The sequence below is a fragment of the Somniosus microcephalus genome, chromosome 2 (assembly GCF_052327205.1).
Source record: "Somniosus microcephalus isolate GS21.2 chromosome 2, FLI_Smic_1.0, whole genome shotgun sequence".
NCBI classification, from domain to species: Eukaryota; Metazoa; Chordata; class Chondrichthyes; order Squaliformes; family Somniosidae; genus Somniosus; species Somniosus microcephalus.
This window is the reverse complement of record NC_140988.1, coordinates 269,427,799-269,441,671: the sequence shown is the minus strand read 5'-3', so window position 1 is coordinate 269,441,671 and position 13,873 is coordinate 269,427,799. Positions and strand designations below refer to the sequence as shown.

The window sequence follows — 13,873 nt, the reverse complement described above, 5'->3', positions numbered from 1 at the left end:
TTATGAAATCACCGAATTACACCAGTTTAACACTGAATACTGGACATCACAAAGCAATAAGTAGCCATGCTGCATCAGGAACTGAACGGTACAAACAATCATGCTAATTTCCTGCCATCTACATTAAACCATTTGTATTATCCTTTATTAGATACCATCTTAATGCAATTAATCTACATAAATTAAGATAGCTGTTTATCACCTGCTATTTACATATTATTTACATTCATATTTATAAATTCATAATATGTATAGTATTTATATTTAGAATATGTTTCAATTTACATTATTTGACCTACATTGGCTGTTTTGCACAATTAATAATTACTAGTTGATTTCCTGTAGCATTGCTCATGGACAAAAATGTGTTTTTCTTCGTGACTGCTTGTCTGTTTCTTCCTTACACTATGGGGGCAATTTTGTGACTGGGGGTGCGTTGGAGGCGGGACTGCTGCTTGGCGTCCCGCCTCCATCGATTTGTGGCCAACCCACGCAATTTTCCCTTGATTGACCTTGTTAAGCCTGCCCAGCGGGCTTAGCAGGCCAATTAAGGGAAAGCCAGTTGCAGAGCACGTCAGCGTATGATGTTACATTTTGACAGATGAATCGTCATTGTTTGACAGCTCTGTGAAGCTGTCAAACACTGACATTCTATGTTGTTTGATGAGTTCTTGTATTCAAGACTCATCAGACCTCTTTTGTGAGCAGAAATGAGATGGTTGTTGCATCGGAAAATGCAGCAGCCATCTGTCATCTCTGCCGGTGAGATGCGAGACTCTCCGCATCCCCAACTGTTGAAGCCTGGAGGAAGATACAAAGGTAAGTAAACATTTTCTATCACTTTCCACTCACCTCGCATACTTACCTCTCCACACTTGCACCCATCACTTACCTTCACAGCGCACTTTTGCACCCCTCCGACCCTCACAGACCCACTGCTCACCTCGGTGACTCTGGCGAGGTTTCCTGACGTCAGGAAGCCCGTGCCTCTGTTGGAAAAATGGGGATAATCCTCTTAACTGCCTGTTAACTACCTGTTAACAGGCAGTTAAGTGGCTGTAATTCCCTTCCCGCCTCCAGGAAACAGGGCCCAGCGTGGGTCGGCTACCCGCCTCCTGGGAAGATGGCATGGAGGCGGGATGGGCACCCGCCCCCAGATTCTGCCATTTTCCCAGCAGTCCAGCCTCCAAACCCACCTCCCCAGGGCTGGCAAGATCGTTCCCAAAGTGTAGTAGAAATCTGGAATTTTTTGCTTCAAAAGAATTTATGCTGGGACAATTGGAGCTTTGTTAGGTAAGGGTATCAAGGGATATGGAGCTAAGGCGGGTAAATGGAATTGAGGTACAGATCAGCCATGATCTAATTGAATGGTGGAGAAGGTTCGATGGGCTGAATGGCCTACTCCTGTTCCTGAATCAGATGCTATCGGCTGATCCGTTTTGTACTGTTTTATCATAGGGGATTACTTACTTGAAGCAATTTTAATATACCGTGTGCATATGAGAAACATTGCTGACATCAACTTTTGCTGATGATGATATTAATGTGATGATGTACATGCAATAATGTCACAGCAGAAAACATGCAGGCTGTTGGGGAGTTGATTTGATAGTGAGACCATCCATAGTTTATATTCATGTGTGTGGCGTACCGATCACAGAACGGACACAATCCGCTTTCCGGTCCGTAGACTATAAATCAGGCGTCATGCCTTTAAGAAGGATCACACCTTTAAGAAACTCGATCTGCAACATAGTTAAGCCCAGAGCGGGGGAGGGGCAGTCGAAGCTGTGCACTGATGAAAGAAAGTTGTACTTGGTGTAGTCTCTGACTCCATTTTGTGTTCAGCATGCAGCCTCAACAATTAAACCTTTTCTGTTGAACCTCTCCAAGTTCAGTATTTTTTGCTAGGAGTACGTAGACTCCTACATTGGTGACCCCGACGCTCAGGACGACTCCTAAGCGTAACCATGGCTGACACAAACGCAGTTTCTCTGAAGCTGCCGGAGTTCTGGGAGAACCTGGCCACCGCCTGGTTCCTTCAAGCCGAATCACAATTCCGACTCCGCGGCATCACCGCCGATGCAACGATGTACGACTACCTCCTTGCCTCCCTGGGCAGCTCCACAATCACGAAAGTCTGGACAACACTACAAAACCCTCCGGAGGAAGGCAAGTACGCACATCTCAAGGCCGCGCTCATTAAAAAATTCACAGGCTCCCAATTTGTGCGCAACTGCCACCTCCTCGACCTCCCGGGCCTCGGTGACTCCACGCCGTCAGACTTGCTCTCACACATGCTTGCTCTGACCGACGAGAAACCGCCCGGCTCCCTCTTCCGCACGCTCTTTATCCGCCAACTACCTCCCAGCATCCGCCCGGCGATCGTGGCATCCAGCCTCACGGACCTCGAGGCCCTGGCCGACGAAGCCGATAAGCTCCTGTCCGCCAGCTCCAACCACGCCGTCACCCCCGACCTGGCATCCGCAGCGTCAGCGCGCGCTCCACCCTCTATCGCGCGGCCACACAGCTCGGCCATGAGGCCCCCCAGGCCCCCACGTCCCCAAAGCCCTCCGACCCAGGGCTACTGCTACTTCCATACCCGGTTCGGCGCACGGGCACGCCGCTGCAGCCATCCCTGCACGTTTCCAACCGCCCCCACACCGGCCTACATGATGGCCATGGGGCAAGCAGGCGCGCTGCTGTACGTTACGGACAGCGCCTCCGGACGCCGTTTCCTATGTGACACGGGCGCACAGTGCAGCATCATCCCCGCGTCCGCCCTCGAGATCCAGCGAGGCGGCCGCGGCCCTGCGCTGGCTGCCGCCAACGGCACCGACATCCGGACGTACGGCACCCGCACCGTCACCATCGACCTCGCAGGCCGCCGCTACCACTGGGAGTTTATCACCGCCAAGGTGCTCTCCCCGCTCCTCGGTGCGGATTTCCTGTGCGCCCACGGCCTGTTGGTCGACATGCCTCAGCGCCGCCTCGTGGACATGAACACCATGTCACCTGTCCCGGGCGCCATGGCCCCCCCCCAACCCGCCGAAATGGCGTGGCAGTGCCGCGCCCACTCAACGGACGACTACTCACCACTCCTGGCTGAGTTCCCAGCCCTCACCAACCCAACCTTCTCCGCGAAGGTTGCTAAGCACAGGTAGAACACTTCATCCCCACCACAGGCCCACCGGTGTATGCCCACGCCCGCAGGCTGGACCCGGCCAAGCTGGAGATCGCGCGGGCCGAGTTCGCCACAATGGAACAGCTCGGCATCATCCGCCGCTCCAACAGCCCCTGAGCCTCCCCACTCCACATCGTCACCAAACCCGACGGGGGATGGCGCCCCTGCGGGGACTACCGGTGCCTAAACAACGCCACCACGCCGGATCGGTACCCCATACCGCACATTCAAGACTTCTCGGCTAGACTGGCCGGCCGCTCAGTCTTCTCCAAAGTCGACCTGGTGCGCGGTTACCATCAGGTGCCAGTCCACCCCACGGACGTTCCCAAGACGGCCATAATCACCCCTTTTGGGCTATTTGAGTTCCTCCAAATGCCCTTCGGCCTCAAAAACGCGGCCCAGGCCTTCCAGCGGCTCATGGACTCGGTCCTCCGGGACCTGAAGTTCCTCTTTGTCTACCTGGATGACATCCTGGTAGCTAGTTCCTCCAAGCAGGAACACATCGAGCACCTCCGCACCCTGTTCCAGCGGCTCAGTGAGCACGGGCTCATCATCAGCCCAGCCAAGTGCCAATTCGGCCTCAGCAGGATCGAATTCCTTGGCCACCACATCACGCAGGATGGAGCCATTCCCCTGCCCGCCAAGGTGCAAGCCGTCCAGCAGTTCCCCCGGCCTACCACCATCAAAGGCCTCCAGGAGTTCTTGGGGATGATCAACTTTTACAACCGCTTCATTCCCGGAGCGGCCTCCCTCATGCGGCCCCTATACGAAGCCCTCCGGGGTAAGAAAGACAGAATGGCGATCGAGTGGTCGGCGGACATGTTGACTGCTTTCGACTTGACAAAAAGGCGCTCGCCGACGCCACCATGCTCGCTCATCCACAGCCCAACGCCAGGGTGGCCCTCACCACGGACGCCTCCGACCACGCGGTCGGCGCCGTGTACGAACAGTGGGTCGACGGGGCCTGGCAACCGCTGGCCTTTTTCAGCCGCCAACTGCGCCCCCCGGAGGCCAAATACAGCGCCTTTGACCGCGAGCTCCTCGCACTGTACCTGGCAGTCCGCCATTTTAGATTTCTTCTGGAGGGCCACCCCTTCACTGCGTTTGTCGACCACAAACCCCTGACATTCGCGATGGCGAAATCTGCGGACCCGTGGTCAGCCAGGCAACAACGCCAGCTCGCCGCGGTGTCCGAATTCACCACGGACATCCGGCACGTCTCCGGCCGAGACAACGTGGTGGCCGACTGCCTATCCCGCCCCGCCGTCCACGGTGCCCACCTGGCAGTGGACTATGCTCAACTGGCAGCGGAGCAACGCACCGACCCCGATCTGCTCTCCGCGCCCACAACCCTCCCAGGGCTGCAACTGACCGACGTCGCCTGCGGCCCGTCCGCCGTCACAGTCAAATGCGACACCTCCTTGGCGCAACCCCGCCCCGTAGTCCCGGCGTCCTGGTGAAAACGGGTGTTCGACATCGTCCACGGCCTCTCACACCCTGGCACCCGCGCGTCCATTAGACTGGTGGCCAACCGATTTGTCTGGCGTGGCCTGCGCAAAGATGTGCGCGTCTGGTCCAGATCCTGCATAGCTCGCCAGCCTGCCAAAATCCACCAACACGTCAAAGCCCCCCTCGAGGAGTTCACCGTGCCAGAAAGAAGGTTTGACCACGTCCACATCGACCTCGTCGGCCCCCTGCCGCCATCACAAGGTCACACGCACCTGCTGAGAATCGTGGACCGTACCACCCGCTGGCCCGAGGCCATTCCACTGACGTCCACCACCACCGCCGACATCGCGAGGGCGTTCATCGGTACCTGGGTCGCTCGGTTCGGCGTCCCCTCCAACATGACGTCGGATAGAGGCCCGCAGTTCACCTCTGATCTGTGGGCCGCCATCGCCCGAAACCTCAGGGTGGCCGTTCACCGCACCACGGCTTACCACCCCCAAGCCAACGGACTGTGCGAGCGATTCCACAGGTCCATGAAGGCATCCCTCCGTGCCAGCCTCGAGGACGAGGCTTGGATCGACCGCCTCCCGTGGGTGCTACTCGGCCTACGCTCCGCGGTCAAGGAAGACCTGCAAGCCTCAGCGGCGGAACTCATGTACGGCCAGCCGCTGCGCGTACCCGGAGAGTTCCTGCCCACCGCCACGACCCCCTGGTCCGCTGACCAGCAACGCCGCGCTTTCGCCAACCGAGCACAACAGTTCGCTCCGGTACCCACCAGCCGGCACGGCGAACCAGCAACCCGCGTACCACCTAGCCTGCACATGGCCAAATTTGTTTTCGTGCGCCATGACACCCACTGAGGACCTCTACGGCCCCCATACGACAGACTCTACAAGGTACTCCAGACGGGGAACAAGTTCTTCCTCCTCGAAGTGGGCGGCAGAACTGACAAGGTGTCGGTCGACCGGCTCAAGCTGGCGCACCTAGAGCCCGACGAACCCGTTCAAGTGGGCCAACCCCCACCACGGGGCAGACCGCCTAAGAGCCCAATGCGTCCGACCGCCCCGCTCCCGACACCAACCGCCAAGAGCCGTTCCGGCCGTGCCAGCAAGCTGCCACGCCGGTTCGTACACTCCCTACTAGCGGATTCTGGGGGGAGCTGTGTGGCGTACCGATCACAGAACGGACACAATCCGCTTTCCGGTCCGTAGACTATAAATCAGGCGCCATGCCTTTAAGAAGGATCACACCTTTAAGAAACTCGATCTGCAACATCGTTAAGCCCAGAGCGGGGGAGGGGCAGTCGAAGCTGTGCACTGATGAAAGAGAGTTGTACTTGGTGTAGTCTCTGACTCCATTTTGTGTTCAGCATGCAGCCTCAACAATTAATCCTTTTCTGTTGAACCTCTCCGAGTTCAGTATTTTTTGCTAGGAGTACGTAGACTCCTACATGTGCATCTTTATCAGCACTGGCAGGAAACCCACCCTAGAAGTGGATCTAATTTCAATGGTACAGATTCAAAACATGATTTACTTGATTTTTATTTTTGTTCTGTCTAATCCCCCCTCCTCCCCCCTTTCCCTTCTTTCCTAAAGCCACTGACTCTTGCTGGAGTAGGTTCCACAGTCGCTGGCAGTCCTCTTGTACTTCACCTAAGTAGCCAATGTTCATGTGCAAGTCTGGACACTGTTTGTTGGCAAGGGCATCACAGCCAAGCCTAATCCTATTTCACACAGTGTCTACATGCACATGTTTCCGGCAAGAATCACTGGCCAATATTTCCCTCCCTACTTCAGAAGCATCAAGACCAATTATACCAATCCATATGCAGCCCCAGTTGAGATTAGTAACTTAGCACAGCATGGAACCTTCTGGTCTGTATGGCTTAGTACCACACATGCAATGTACTCATTTAGCCACTGCGAGAACTTCACTTGATTTATATTGCCAGAATGGAGGTCAGATTTCATCTATTTTCAGTACTTTTCTTACCTCCAAATGCCAGTGTAAAATGAAGGAATGAAATTCATAGCATCTTTATTTTAGCAGTTTGACACCATCCGCGTCTCTAAAGTTGGTTGCCAACTTGGAAAGTAAAGAAAACTGGAGGCAGTGCGCACTAACAGATAAGTGGTTTTCTGCCATCCTTCTGAGTGCAGTACTACCCCAGGTGCCAATTTAAATATTGCTTCAAGAGGCAAAAATGGCTAAAACCTAGGCTGAAAAACATGCTCCTGCATAGAAAAACAAAGAAGCCTTCTTAGCGATGGTCTGCACAGATCTTCCCCAGCTACTGGGGAAATCAATCTCAGCGAAATACCTGATTTTTGCAGGAGATTTAGGCACCACTGGGAGGAACATAAAAATGGCACACCACCAAAAAAAAGTGAAGGAGTTGATCAAATTGAATTAGCTTTGATAAGATACAAAAGAAGCATCTCATCAGATACTTACTGCAGTTTAAATTTTCCTTTTAAACTGTCATATGCAATGGACAAAACTGAATGTTGAATTATAAGGGTTTATATTTGGGATCTTGAAGAATACGATTTTGTTATTACCATCTCTAACCTGGTACATGTTGGCTGCCATCTTCCTACATACCCTGGAATTTAATAAAAGTAAGAGATAAATTGGCTCCATAGTAAAGCAAAATGTCTAACTGCCATTCAGAGAGACATACAGAGAGAATAATAGAAAAAAATCACAGAGAGAGATAACATCTTGCATGTATATAATACCTTTAATATAAAAATCGGATAGTTTGAGGGCTGGAGGAGGTCACAGAAATAGGGAGGAGTAAAGTCATGAAGGAATTTCAAACACAAGAATGATCATTTTAAACTTGAGCAATTGGGGGACTGATATAAGTTAGCGAAGACAGGGGTACATAAGAACATAAGAAGTAGGAGCAGGAGTAGGCCATACGGCCCCGCGGGCCTGCTCCGCCATTCAATAGGATCATGGCTGATCCGAACCTAGACTCACGTCCACTTCCCTGCCCGCTCTCCGTAACCCCTAATTCCCTTATCAGCTAGGAAACTGTCTATCTCCGTTTTAAATTTATTTAATGTCGCAACTTCCACAGCTCTCTGAGGTAGCAAATTCCATAGATTTACTACCCTCTGAGTGAAGAACTTTCTCCTCATCTCAGTTTTGAAAGGGTAGCCCCTTATTCTAAGATTATGCCCCCTAGTTCTAGTCTCACCCATCAGTGGAAACATCCTCCCCGCATCCACCCGATCAAGCCCCCTCACAATCTTATATGTTTCGATAAGATCGCCTCTCATTCTTCTGAATTCCAATGAGTAGAGGCCCAACCTACTCAACCTTTCCTCATAAGTTAACCCCCTCATCTCCGGAATCAACCGACTGAACCTTCTCTGAACTGCCTCGAGAGCAAGTATATCTTTTCTTAAATATGGAAACCAAAACTGTACGCAGTATTCCAGGTGTGGCCTCACCAGTACCCTGTATAACTGAAGCAAGACTTCCCTGCTTTTATACTCCATCCCCCTTGCAATAAAAGCCAAGATTCCATTGGCCTTCCTGATCACCTGCTGTACCTGCATACTAACCTTCTGTGTTTCATGCACCAGGACCCCCAGATCCCTTTGTACTGTAGCACTTTGAAGTTTCTCTCCATTTAGATAACTTGCTCTTTGATTTTTTTCTGCCAAAGTGCATAACCTCACACTTTCCAACATTATATTCCATCTGCCAAATTTCTGCCCACTCACTTAGCCTGTCTATGTCCTTTTGCAGGTTTTTTATGTCCTCCTCACTCACTGCTTTCCCTCCCATCTTTGTATCGTCGGCAAACTTGGATATGTTGCACTTGGTCCCCTCCTCCAAATCGTTAATATAGATTGTAAAGAGTTGGGGTCCCAGCGCTGACCCCTGTGGAACACCACTAGTTACTGATTGCCAACCCGAGAATGAACCATTTATCCCAACTCTCTCCTTTCTGTTAGATAGCCAATCTTCCACCCATGCCAGTATATTACCCCCAATCCCGTGATTTTTTATCTTGTGCAGTAATCTTTTGTGTGGCACCTTGTCAAATGCCTTTTGGAAGTCCAAATACACCACATCCACTGGTTCCCCTTTATCCACCCTGTTTGTTATGTCCTCAAAGAATTTGAGCAAATTTGTCAAACATGACTTCCCCTTCATAAAACCATGCTGACTCTGTCCAATTAAATTATGCTTATCCAAATGTCCTGTTACTGCTTCCTTAATAATGGACTCCAACATTTTACCAACCACAGATGTTAGGCTAACTGGCCTATAGTTTCCAGCCTTTTGTCTACTTCCCTTTTTAAATAAGGGCGTTACATTAGCAGTTTTCCAATCTGCTGGGACCTTTCCTGAATCCAGGGAGTTTTGGAAAATTACCACCAATGCATCCGCAATCCCTACCGCTACTTCTCTCAAGACCCTAGGATGTAAGCCATCAGGTCCAGGGGATTTATCCGCCTTAAGTCCCATTATCTTACCAAGTACCATCTCCTTAGTGATTTTAATCATGTTTAGCTCCTCCCCCCCATAGCCCCCTGTTTGTCCAGTGTTGGGATATTTTTAGTGTCCTCTACTGTAAAGACTGATACAAAATATTTGTTCAGCGTTTTTGCCATCTCCATGTTCCCCACTACTAATTTCCCGGTCTCGTCCTCTAAGGGACCAACATTCACTTTAGCCACCCTTTTTCTTTTTATATAACTGTAGAAACTCTTGCTATCTGTTTTTATATTTTTTGCTAGTTTACTTTCATAATCTATCTTCCCTTTCTTAATTAATCTTTTAGTTATTGTTTGCTGGCTTTTAAATGCTTCCCAATCTTCTATCCTCCCATTAGATTTGGCTACTTTATATGCCATTGTTTTCAGTCGGATACTATCCTTTATTACTTTACCTTAATAGGTGAGTGGGACTTGATGCGGGATAGGATACGGGCAGAAGAGCTTCGGATCATTTGAAGCTTATGGAGAGTCCATGAGCTCCTCACACTTGTTGAAGGTGAGGGTGGATGGGGCAAGGGAGGGGATTTAAGGAAATGGTCATTTAACATTTTTTCCCACCTAATTTTCTTCCTGAAGGTGCTGAATTTTGCTGGGCTACAGTTCTACAGGTTCCAGTAGGATAGAAAAGAAGCCAAAGATTATCTTTACTCTCCAGGATGATCCTGGAGTAGTGGGTTGTTTTGGCAGAGGAGAATGAGGCCTAATAGCACTGAGATACATGACTAGATTATTCTCTTTGTGATGTTGGTTGAAGGATAAATATTGGCCTAGACACTGGGAGAACTCCCCTGTTCTTCTTCGAATAGTGGCATGAGAGGATAAACGGGACGTTGGTTAAATGTCTCATTCGAAAGACAGCAGCTCCACCAGTGCAGCACTCCCTGAGTACTGCACAGAAGTGAATTATATACGGGCCAGTCTCTGGAGATGACACTTTTCCTCCTGGTGCCAGAGGAGAGGTGTAGAAGCCACAGTGTGATATGGTGATAAGGGCCACATGACCACTGCGGTGGTTTGGATACAGTGAAGAAGGTGTATGAGAGCCGTACATAAATTAACAAACAAATTTGCATTTATACAGAGAGAAAAAGCAAAATTTAGGGAGGAATAGACAAAGACAGAGAGAAGGTCACAGAAAGAATTATAGGGGGCGATTTTGCCAGCCCTGGGGAGTCAGGTATGAAGGTGCTGGGAAAATGGCAGAACCCAACCCGACTCCATGCCATCTTGCCAGGAGGCGGGTAGCCGTCCTGCGCCGGGCCCCGTCTCCTTGGAGGTGGGAAGGGATTAAAGCCTATTAACTGCCTGTTAATAGGTAGTTAACGGGCAGAAAATAAGATTATCCCCTTTTTGCCCTCACAAGTGCGGGTTTCCTGAAGGCTGCAAAACCCGCCAGCTCAGCTCAGCGAGTACTGGGTCTGCGGGGGTCGGGGGGGGTGGTGGATGCAAAGGTGTGGTGAGTAGGTAAGTGATGGGTGCAGGAGTGTAGAGGTGAGTATCTGAGGTAAGTGCAAACTGTTTTTAAAAGTGTACTTAACTTTGTTTCTTCCTGCAGGCTTCAGTCGGTTTGTATGCGGTGACTCTCGGACCTCCGTGTTGCAGATGAGAGATGGCCGTTGCATTCTCATATGTAACAACCATCTCACTTCTGTAAAAGGAAGAAGGTTGATGAGGTCTTGTATGCAAGACCTCATCAAACTGCAGAGAATGTCACTGTTTGACAGCTTCACAGAGCTGTCAAACGATGACAATTCATCTGTCAAAAAATGTTGACAGATGAAATATCATACGCTGACGTGCTCTGCAACCAGCTTTCCCTTAATTGGTCGGCTAAGCCCACTGGGCGGGCTTAACAAGGTCAATCAAGGGAAAATAGTGTAGGTTGGCCACAAATCGATGGAGGTGGGACATTGACCCGCCAAGCAGCAATCCTGCCTCCAACACGCCCCCAGTCACAAAATCGCCCCCATAGTGTGAGAAAGAAACAGATAAGTAGTCACGAAGAAAAACACATTTTTGTCCATGAGCAATGCTACAGGAAATCAACTAGTAATTATTAATTGTGCAAAACAGCCAAAGTAGGTCAAATAATGTAAATTGAAACATATTCTAAATATAAATATTATACATATTATGAATTTATAAATATGAATGTAAATAATATGTAAATAGCAGGTGATAAACAGCTATCTTAATTTATGTAGATTAATTGCATTAAGATGGTATCTAATAAAGGATAATACAAATGGTTTAATGTAGATGGCAGGAAATTAGCATGATTGTACCGTTCAGTTCCTGATGCAGCATGGCTACTTATTGCTTTGTGATGTCCAGTATTCAGTGTTAAACTGGTCTAATTCGGTGATTTCATAAAAATCAAACTACAGTCAAACCTTATTCCAAACTCTTTATCACAAACGTCTTGACTCATTTATAAAAAATGCTGTTGTTTTGGTGAAATCCAGATTATAGTCAGTTTATAGCTTTAGCCTCAGTAAGATGAATTGCTGATGATTACTTTGCCCAGTATCCATGAGATTGATTGTCTTTTGCACCCTATAATCCAAAACACATCACCCCGCCATTTAATGCTGGTTTAATGTTTATCTTCAGTCATTTTTATCTTCTGTAAAGTTGCCGTACACCTATCTGTCTTGTAAATGCAATGGTTTATCAATTGAAAGCAACACGTTCAAAATAGTTTTGTTCTGTTCATCTGGAAGGCTAAAGGGACAATATTGTCCCATTATGGAGACTGGGAAAGTGAGCAATTATGGAAACAGTTTGGAACAGCCTAAGCCTTTACCACCAGCAATAATTTGAGCAGACTTATATCTATTAAAACATTTCAGCGCACTGCTATTGAAAAGACTGATACTGACTTTACTAATCTGAAGCTAGAAAATTGAAATAAAAACAAATTACCATGACAATAAATTACAAATGGTATCGCTCACTAATAATGCCATAAAACTGAAACTTCCAATAACACTACTAACATAGTGTCATTTTTACATGTACGCAGACATATGTTTCATACTCTCTCGGCATAATTTGAATCATTAAAGAACACAAGCATGTGGGAGCAAGGTAATCCTGCATGTCATCAAAGACTTGTTTCAGAACATCATCTGATCATTTACATCTTCTTCCTACCCCCAGCTTATATTATCCTATTTTTACCAAGCTGTCATTAACTGTTTTTTGACTTCAACTGAGTCAGTATTTGGCACACTTGGGCTGGGATTTTATAACCTCGGTGGGTCCATAGTGGGCGACATTGGCGGCAGGTCCCAATCCCGCTGCTGGCTCCACCCCGCTGTGTGAAATGAATTTACCTTGATTGGACTTGTTAAGCCCACCCAGCAAGTTTCCTGGCCAATAAGAGGAAGCGGGTCTGGTGACATCATTTGATGATGTGTCATCAGCCAGTTTCCTTAAAGGGACCAAGTCCAAATTTATTTTGACATTTGTGCTGTCAGTGTTCTACAGCATTGAGGTGCTGTCAACACTGACAATCACTGCACAGATGTGCAGGGCTGCACCCAGGCTCTCCCATGACTCCCTCCATATGCTTATGGAGGGAGGTCCTCTTCTCTTCCCATGGGTGGAAGAGACCTCCCCAGGAGATCAACACAGCCTGGTTGCACATTGCACAGGAGGGCACAAGCAGGGATGTGGTCAGGGGACCTGGGTGCAGTGCCGCAAACATTTTAATTATCTCAGTAGATCACAAAACATTAGTACAAAGCCACACTCAGACTCATTCTGCTGTGCCTCTCATCACCTCCCATCACTCTGCCTTCCCTACCCTACTCTTGCACATCCTTACACCAATTTATCTTGGACCTCCACCCATCCCTCTCTATCTATATTATGACAAGCCCATCTCACTAGCCACCCCTCACACTCACCCTCATCCTAGTGCAATCATACCAACTAACAACGTACAAGGGTAGGCACTTGGGTGTTTTATGTAATGTTTATGTAAAGTTTCTGCTAATGTGGTGTCAAACATTGAAACCTTTATTTTCAACACTTCGTGTTTGTGGACAGATTTGTGTGCACCTCTGGAAATGGCTTAGTGAGTTGTAGTGAATAGTGAGACATAACAGTACCCCCCGCAATGGTGATGAGTATGAAAGGAATGGCTTGGGCATTGTAGGGATGCTTTGTGGTGTTGGTGTGGGGTGGTGCCAACCTGGCGCATCATGTGGCAGCCAGGGTGTACAGCGTCAAGTGAAGTAAATCTGGCCATGGTGAGGCCATCCCTGGTCTCCCGGGCAGCAATGTGGTCGGGTGCTGATGCCCTGTGTCCTGTGCAGCATCAGTTGATTGCGGAGAAGGTTGGTGTTGTTGGTGCTGCTGGTGTGCCTGGCACTGCTGGTGTTGGGGCTGATTGTGGTGGGATTCTGAGGACCAAGGTGAGAGAGTATAAAGGGCACCCATGCTGATGGAATAGATGGCAGGTGAAGTAGAGACGACAGAAGCAATCTGTCAATGGTGAGCAAGGTAATGAGGTCAGACTGGATGGAGACTTGTGTAAAGACTTGCAGCATGGTGCATCTGTTGTGGAAATGCAGTGTGGAAGAGCTTGTGGCTGAGGGAAGATATCTCTGTCAGGTAGGAGCTTTTACTGTACATTTGAAGCTGTCAACTCAACAGCTGATTGAATGGCCACTGAACTCCCGCCTCAGCTTTAGACGTGATCCCCGA

General features: G+C 49.0%; 1 protein-coding gene across 1 annotated transcript in view; it reads right to left on the bottom strand.

Moving 5' to 3' along the window:
• Positions 1-13,873, bottom strand: part of ankrd55 (ankyrin repeat domain 55) — a 144,404-nt gene that overhangs the window by 117,918 nt on the left and 12,613 nt on the right.